Raw genomic sequence first — 8,126 nt, forward strand, 5'->3', positions numbered from 1 at the left:
CAATAGTTAGGATATCTGAAACCTCATTACTGGTCTCGACCTGAAACATCGACTCTTTATTTCCCTCAATAGATGCTGTCTGACCTGCTGAGTTCCTCCAGCAGTTTATGTGTGTTGCAGGCTATTTGAATGTCTTCTCCCCCCACATTTCCCCTCAGCTCCATGTGAGTCTTTAATACAGTTGTTTTGTGGTTTCCATGGGGAGAATTCCTTTAAGGCCCTCTCTACTGATCAGCGATGCAAAAACACAGAAGTTGGGAGCTTTCCATTTAGCTCCCACAGGAACACCATAGATCCCATTCTAGCACTTAACCCTAAATGTAACCCATCGTAGCTTTAACATTCAACAGTTTGGGCCAATTTCACAATTTTTTTGCAGGGGCTCCATTTGGGCATTAGTATTAAATGCAGCACAAGTTAATGTACCACCAACAGGTGAAGTCCAATTTCCAGGTAGCTGGTTGGTATTTAGCACATTTAAACTGGGTTCATTTTAACTACATAACAACAAAAAAAGTGTCAGTATTTGGATGAATTTGTCTAGCTGATATTTTCAGTAGAAATAATGATTGTAGTGATTTGCTTATTAATATTATCCTGAAATGAGCTTTCATTACCTTTAAATTACCTTAAAACTACTGAAGCGTTCATTCCAATTCCTCATTCAGGGCCACCATTTTGGAACAATGCCAGTTCAGCTGTATTCCTGCTGTCCTGAAGTTTGACTCAGTTTTCCTGACAGTGTGTGGTATAATACAACAGCTTCCCCCTGCTTTCATTGTACTCGACCCTCAAATTCTGGGAAGACCAGTATTTCTGATCATCCTAGTGAAAAAGTACCATGTAAATATGAGTATTAAGTGCAAAAAGGATGTCTTTAAAAGATGATCTTTAATGGAATTGGAGCAAGTACACTCTGGAAACTCTGTAAACAAGACAAGTGCTTTAATGGCCAGATAGGATATTACACTGCATTTCAAATCAGATGGAACATCTAGATACTGAACATGTGTGAGAATGTGCAAATATACATTTTCTCTGCTGTGTCTGTAAAACTGGAATTTAATTATGTGTAGAAGATATCAAAAACAGTCTGTTTGAATCATTTGTTTGTTGGCTACTCTGTTAATAGCTTTTGCTGCATTTAACTGAAAATGGGCAGCTTGTATTATCTTTATATAAATGCCTAAGTAAATATAGTGTGACGTTAGCACATTGGTTGCAATGGTAAATGAGTCCTTCTTCCTTCTTATCATATTTGTTAGAATTTAGGCGTTTAGCTCGGTGCATGCCCAGGAAACTAGGACTTCTCAGTTGCAACAAATTAGGGAATCAGAAGGAAAATGGCTCTTGTTAACTGCTGTGCTGGGAAAAGAAAGAGCTTTAAACTGTATATTAAAGTAGGGTGTTGAGATGTGGTAGTTTTGGGGGTGTTCAGCTGAAAGGAAATTTAGCAAAGGAGGATTTAAAAAGGATAGGTTATAGTGCTTGGTAGCAACATGGGTAATGATAATTAGAGTGTGATAGGAATGAATGTGGCATAGAATAGTAAGAATGCACCAGCAAAAAGGGCCATAACAGGGACAAATGGTGAAAAGATTACAGAATGGTAAAGGAGGTGGGGTAGCTCTGAAAATAAAGGATGGCATTCTGATAGTATTGAGAAGTGATTCTGGGTCAGGAAGTACAATCAGTTTGGATAGAAACAACAAAGGAAATAAATCATTTGTGCAGGACCACAAGATCCCAAACAATGGATTACTGTTAGTTAGTGTATTAATCAACAAATTATGGGGGACTTGTAGGAAACATAACACAAAGGTTGTGGGTGACATTAACTTTCATGTAGATTTGACTAATATTGATGAAGGTAATAGATTCATCCAGCAGGGAAACAGGCCCTTTGGCCCACCGAGTCTGTCCCAACCACCACGGTAGTTGCGCTTGTAACTTTGTTTCATGAACTTTAGAGAATAGTTCCAGGTTGTGCTTCACTGAGTCCCAGCAAGCCTCATTTGCTCCATATTTGGATGAAGGCTGTGTTGAGATCTGGAGCAGAGTGGTTCTCGTGAATTCCAAACTGAACATTGTTGAGCAGACATTGGAGAGCCACTGCTATTGGTGGAATTTCCATCACTTTGTTGATGAGTGGGAGGATACTGATTAGGCAGCAATTGGATTAGATTGGATTTATCTGTCTTGACCTGTTGGGGTATTTTTTTCACATCTTGAAGATAAGCGCATGAAGTGCATTTGAAACAGTTTCCATAAACAATATGCTGGGCACCCAACCACGCAATAGGTTACTCTAGATCTGGTTATGTGTAACCAGATGATCTCTTAGAAAAAGTAAAAATGTTCATTACATTGACAACTTCAGTTTGAGTGTAACCAACCTGAGTCCAAAAGTAGGGTTTTTAACTTAAGTAAAAGCAGTTATCTAGCTATGAAAGGAGGGTTACTAAAGTGGATTAAGAAATTAAAATAAATGGTACGTCGGTAAAAATGTACTAGTAGATGTTTAAAAAGATAAGTTGTAATTATCAACAAAGATATAGATGACTGAGGAAAAAGGACTGTAAGGGAATAGAAATCCATCCATGCTTAACTGAAGATGGTTTGAAATTGAAAGAAAAGGCTTATAATATCACAATAAAGTGGTAGATCTGAGGATTGGGAGAATTTTAGGGACAAGCAAAGGGTAAGTAAAATAAATAATAAAAAAAATAAACTGGCAGTTAACTAGTTAAGAAAAATAAAGACAGATAAAGACATAATAAAGACAAGTTTGGTATGTATCTCCAAGAAGCCGAGATGGGGGTATTAATGCTAGGGAATAAGGAAATATCAGAGATATTAAATAAACACCTGTTTTTGCAGAAGGTAACAGAAAAAAATCATACTGAAGGTAAGAGGAAATCAGGAACTTTTTGCTATCTTTAGAGGAGAAGTATTCTGCAAACTAATGAGATAAAAAGCTGAGAAGTCCTGTTGACCTGATGGGCTAGGGTTCTAAAGGAAGTGGCTGGAGGGGAAGTGGATGCTGGGATGTGATCCTCCAAAGCTTCTGAGCCTCTGGAAGGGACCCAGTGGTTTGAGATACAGCACATGTAGCACCTTTCAGTTTTACTCTGAGTAAGTTGTGTTTGCACTCATTTTAGGATAGAATTGCACCAACTGCAATATTGGACCAGGCATCCTATTCACAATCCATGTTGGCATGGCTGCCATTTTCGTTGGTGTCAGGCGTGGACCTGGTGAAGTCAATCACCACAAAATGTAAGTTTCGTCTCAGAGTTCCACACAACAATTTATTGTGGATCAGTTTCAGGAGAAGCAGGAGCGCACGACGTGATCTTCTTGCTTTACTCAAGTTTTAAGAAGGGACTCTGCTGTCATTGGAATACCTGATTGGCCATCTCCAAAGCTCACTGCAGGCTCCCCATACACACTCCAAAGTATTCCATTTGTGCTCAAGCGAACCAAGGTGCTCTTTGGAGAATGTAACCAATGAGGAAGTAATGTTACTTTTAGCTCCATTATCTCCCTGTCGGTGGCATGTGAGTGGGGCTAGGTCTGGCAGACCTGACTCTGGGGGAAGAGGCACAGAAACATACAATTGCAAAGAGCCTAAACACAAAATGCTGGAGGAACTCAGCATCTGATGCCTGACCTGCTGAGTTCATCCAGCATTTTGTGTGTGCTCCAGATTTCTAGCACTTGCAGTCTCTCTTGTGTCTCCAGTTGCAAAGACCCTCGCCCCTGCAGCCTCCCTCTCTCCCGTGGTGTCAGGCTGCCATGGGGATTGTGTCTTTGGGAGCTGGTGATCTGTCTGAGTGCTGCACTACTAAGTAGCATTAGTTGCATTACCATGAACCTGCTCTGCCAGCAACCATGCAGGTGGTCATTCTGTGCATTCTCTGACATGGGATGAAGGGTTCATTGGGGAACACTTGGTTTTGTTGGAACCGGAAGCGTGGCAACACTTGTGGGCTGCCCCAGCACATTCTATACAAAAACATGTGTTTCACTGTGTGTTTCAATGTACATGTGACTAATAAAGAAATCTTATCTTATATCTTACCTTAACATATTTTGCAGCTATTTTGGTGTGAGCCGATTGAATGCTGGTGTTTAGAGTGATCTTGGTGCTCCCATTTAGGAAACACAAAGTTAGGATACAAGTACAGCAAGTAATTCGGAAAGCATTTCAACTTGTTGCTAGTTTTATAATCTTGCATAAAACTAAAAGCTAGAAATCTAGATGTCCATGTATAAAGAGCATGCATATGGGCTGTTAATTCAAAGTTGGAGGCAGGGGATTGGACCTCTTCTCCTCCTAGGCTACAAGAAATGCAGCAAAGGCATTTAGACCTGTATCTGGCCTTTCTAGCCTTAGTTTAGGTGCCTGATTTCCTGCGGTTTCAGCAAATGAGCCTTCAGGAGTAAAACAAAATAAAACTTCCCATAAAATTGATGTGACCGTTTCCTGTGGTTGGGTTGGGCACATGTCCTTCGACATGTCTGCATTAAGTTGAGAAGGAGGTGGGTTGGCCATTTTTGTTTATTTGAGGGGCATTCCTATACCTTTTGGCACAAGAAGCCTTTAAAATAAATAAGAAAACTTACTTTGGCCTCCTCATGTTTGGATTATGCCAGCTACCAGCCTTTGCTTTAGTGTTTGAAGCTCTATGGCCCACAGCCATGTCCACAGTTAAAATGGTATTTAGGCAACAGGACTTGATTTTGCAATTTACTTCACTCCTCTGGGACCTGCAGCCTTCCAGTGCCAGATTCAGGTTTGTTTTGAAGCTGGAACAGATTATATAGACAGACAGGCAAGGAGAGACGAGGCCATGGATGAAATCAAAAACAAGGACAACAGTTTAAAAGCTGAGGCACTGTCAAACCGGGAACAAGCAAATGTAAGCACATGGGTGATTGGTGAACAGGTTTTTGGCAGCATAGTTTTGACAGGTAACAGAACTAATGTATGTAATTTGGATCCACAAGTGAGACTGCTGATGCTGGAACCTGGAACAACACACAAAATGCTGGAGGAACTCAGCGGGTCGGGCAGCATCTATGGAGGGAAATGAACAGTCAGCATTTGGGTTGAGACCCTTCATCAGGACTGGAAAGAAAGAGGGGAGATAGTCAGTATAAAAGGGTAAGGGGAGGGGTGGAGCACGAGCTGGCAGGTGATGGGTGGATCCAGGTGAGGGGGTGATAGACAGGTGGAGGAGGGGGGAGTGGGAATGATGTAAGAAGCTGGGAAGTGATAGGTGGAAGTGACAAAGGGCTGAAGGTGGAATCTGATGGGAGAGGGCAGTGGACCATGGAGTAAAGGGAAGGAGGTGGGGAGGGCAACTAGAGGGAGGGAAGTGTGGGTGATGGGCAGGTGGAGGGGGCAGGGGAGGGGGAGGGGATGGGGCTGGTGGGATCAGGGAAAACAAAAGGGGGACAGAGAGGATGGGTTACTAGAAGTTGGAGAAATCGATGTTAATGCCCTCAGGTTGGAGACCACCAAGGCGGAACATGAGGTGCTGTTCCTCTAATCTACATCTGACCTCAATTTGGCAGTAGAGGAGGCCGTGGACAGACATGTCGGTGTGGGAATGGGAAGAGGAATTAAAATGGCTGGCTACCTGGAGATCCTGGCTGGTACTGCACCTTCGCTCGGTCTGCTGCAGCAGCCAGGATCTCCTGGTGCTGCTTTTGTGTGTTGCTCCATGTAATTTGGATGGTTGCCTGCCTTTTATAAATTGTTTGAGCCCAATCTGTGTGTAAATTCCTTAGTTAAAATTTCTCAGCTTTAGGTGGTCATTCCAGTGAATAGATTACAGACCAGGTGATAACAATTTTTGCAGTAGGTGTGTGAGCTGTGTGATTAAGTTCTTATGAGACGTGATCGAGTTGATCTTGCCTATTCTGGGAAGAAAATGTGTTAATTTCTGAAGCATTGAGAGCTCCTTTGGTGACAGGGTTTTTTTCTTTGCTATGCAAGCAACTCTCTCTAAACTGGTTGACCTATCGCTTGGCTCCCTTGATCTCAGACAACAAAACCAGATGCATTGACAATTCTGTCCCTTGCCACATGTCCTAGATTTCTGACTTTTCTCACCATTTTCTGTGTTTAATTATGGCATTTCCTTTCACAAACTTTCACAATCCAACAGAATAAATTTTTAACCAAAAGAAGATCATCATCACCTGGCCAAATGCATAAACAGTGGTCCAAACACACTGACTCTTTGCATTAGGTGGTGGTTTTGAAGGAATTCTGTTTTAACATAATTAATGTGAACTCAGGGCTAGAATCTTTTGATGTACAGTACATAAGAACAAGAGATACAAAAGTATGAATCAGTTGTATGGAATAAAGCTAGGAACTTGAGCATCATCCGAAACCAGGCTGGATTGGGTCAAGTTGGTAAATTGGTTTATTATTGTCACTTGTACTGAGCTACAGTGAAAAACTTGTCTTGCATACCATTCATACAGATCAATTCATTACACAGTGCATTGAGCTAGTACAGGGTAAAACAATAACAGATTGCCGAATAAAGTGTACAGTTACAGAGAAAGTGTAGTGCAGGTAGACAATAAGGCGCAAGGCCATAACAAGGTAGATTGTGAGGTCAAGAGTCCATCTTATCGTACTAGGGGACTGTTCAATAGTCTTACAACAGTGGGATAGAAGCTGTCCTTGAGCTGGGTGGTACGTGCTTTCAGGCTTTTGTATCTTCTGCCCAATGGGAGGGGGGAGAAGAGAGAATGTCTGGGGTGGGTGGGGTCTTTATGTTGGCTGCTTTACTGAGGCAGTGAGAAGTGTAGCCAGAGTCCATGGAGGGGGAGGTTGGTTTCCGTGATGTGCTGAGCTGTGTCCACAACTCTCTGCAGTTTCTTGCTGCCACAGGCAGAACAGTTGCCAGTTGTTAGTAGTCGCTTGCTTGGTCAGTTAATGAATGTTGGTTTGGGCTGACTGCGCGAGTAAAGCTAATTTGTTGGTGCAACCAAATTGTTCATAAATCTGTTGGTGATTAATTCTAAAGGAAAAGTACAAACTGCATTAATACTAGCTACAAGTTTGTCTTGCATTGTATGACTAAACCTTGCTCTGAATGGAATTCAAAATGTAATTGTTATTTTCATTCCCTCTGTAGATATCTGCAAAATTTTATAATGATTGGCCTTTAACCGGGTTTCAAGGACCTTAAGAACTTATCAAACTTGTGTTTTTTTTCTCTTCTGTTTTAAACACCAAGAAAGAATTTGAGAAACGGAAATGAGGGTCAAAATCTATTGCTGCATTCTACTCATCTCAAATGATCATCTCAAAATCATCATTCTACTTATTCAAATCCAGAAAAGTAGTTTCATGTTAACAAAAATGTAAATTTTCTTCTGTTGAATGCAGTTACTTCGATTTTCCTCTCTGTAACTACCTGCCTTTGGCCTGTTTCGTGTCATCTGTGGTGCCTGGATTAGAGAGTGTTAGCTGTAAGAAGAGGTTGGACAAACTTGGATTGTTTTCTCGGGAGAGTCGGAGGCTGAAGAGACGACCTGGTAGAAGTTTATAAAATTATGAGAGGCATAGACAGGGTAGATGGTCAGAAGCTGTATCCCAGGGTGGAAATGTCAAATGCTAGTGGGCATAGCTTTAAGGTGAGAGGGGAAAAGTTTGAAGGAGATCTGTGAGGGAAGTTTTTTCACAGAGGGTGATAGTTACCTGGAACACCTTACCTGGGGGAGTGGTGAAAGCAAATACGACTGCAATGTTGAAGAGGCATTTAGACAGATACATAAAAGGCAGGGAATTGAGGGATATGGACCATGTGCATGCAGATGTTCAGATGATAGGGGCAGACAGGAGATTCTCTGGATGTGAAAGAGACTCCCGGATGGTATGTTGCCTCCTGGGTGCCAGGGTCAGGGACATCTTGGTTCGGGTCCACAGCATTCTGAAGGGGAGGGCGAACAGCCAGAAGTCGTGGTACATATTGGTACCAATGACATAGGTAGGAAAAGAGATGAGGTCCTGAAGAGGGAATATAGGGAGCTAGGTAGGAAGCTGAAAAGCAGGACCTCAAGGGTAGTAATCTCTGGATTGTTGCCTGTGCCAT

At 42.0% G+C, this 8,126-nt stretch overlaps 1 long non-coding RNA gene across 1 annotated transcript in view; it reads left to right on the top strand.

Annotated features, from left to right (window-relative positions):
- LOC127574163 (uncharacterized) overlaps positions 1-3,191 on the top strand; it is a 12,081-nt gene extending 8,890 nt beyond the window's left edge. The window contains exon 3 of the long non-coding RNA XR_007956882.1: positions 3,162-3,191. This is a non-coding gene — a long non-coding RNA (uncharacterized LOC127574163). The remainder of the gene's footprint in view (positions 1-3,161) is intronic.
- The last annotated feature ends 4,935 nt before the right edge of the window (positions 3,192-8,126 follow it).

This window comes from Pristis pectinata, chromosome 9 (assembly GCF_009764475.1).
Source record: "Pristis pectinata isolate sPriPec2 chromosome 9, sPriPec2.1.pri, whole genome shotgun sequence".
Classification (NCBI taxonomy): domain Eukaryota; kingdom Metazoa; phylum Chordata; class Chondrichthyes; order Rhinopristiformes; family Pristidae; genus Pristis; species Pristis pectinata.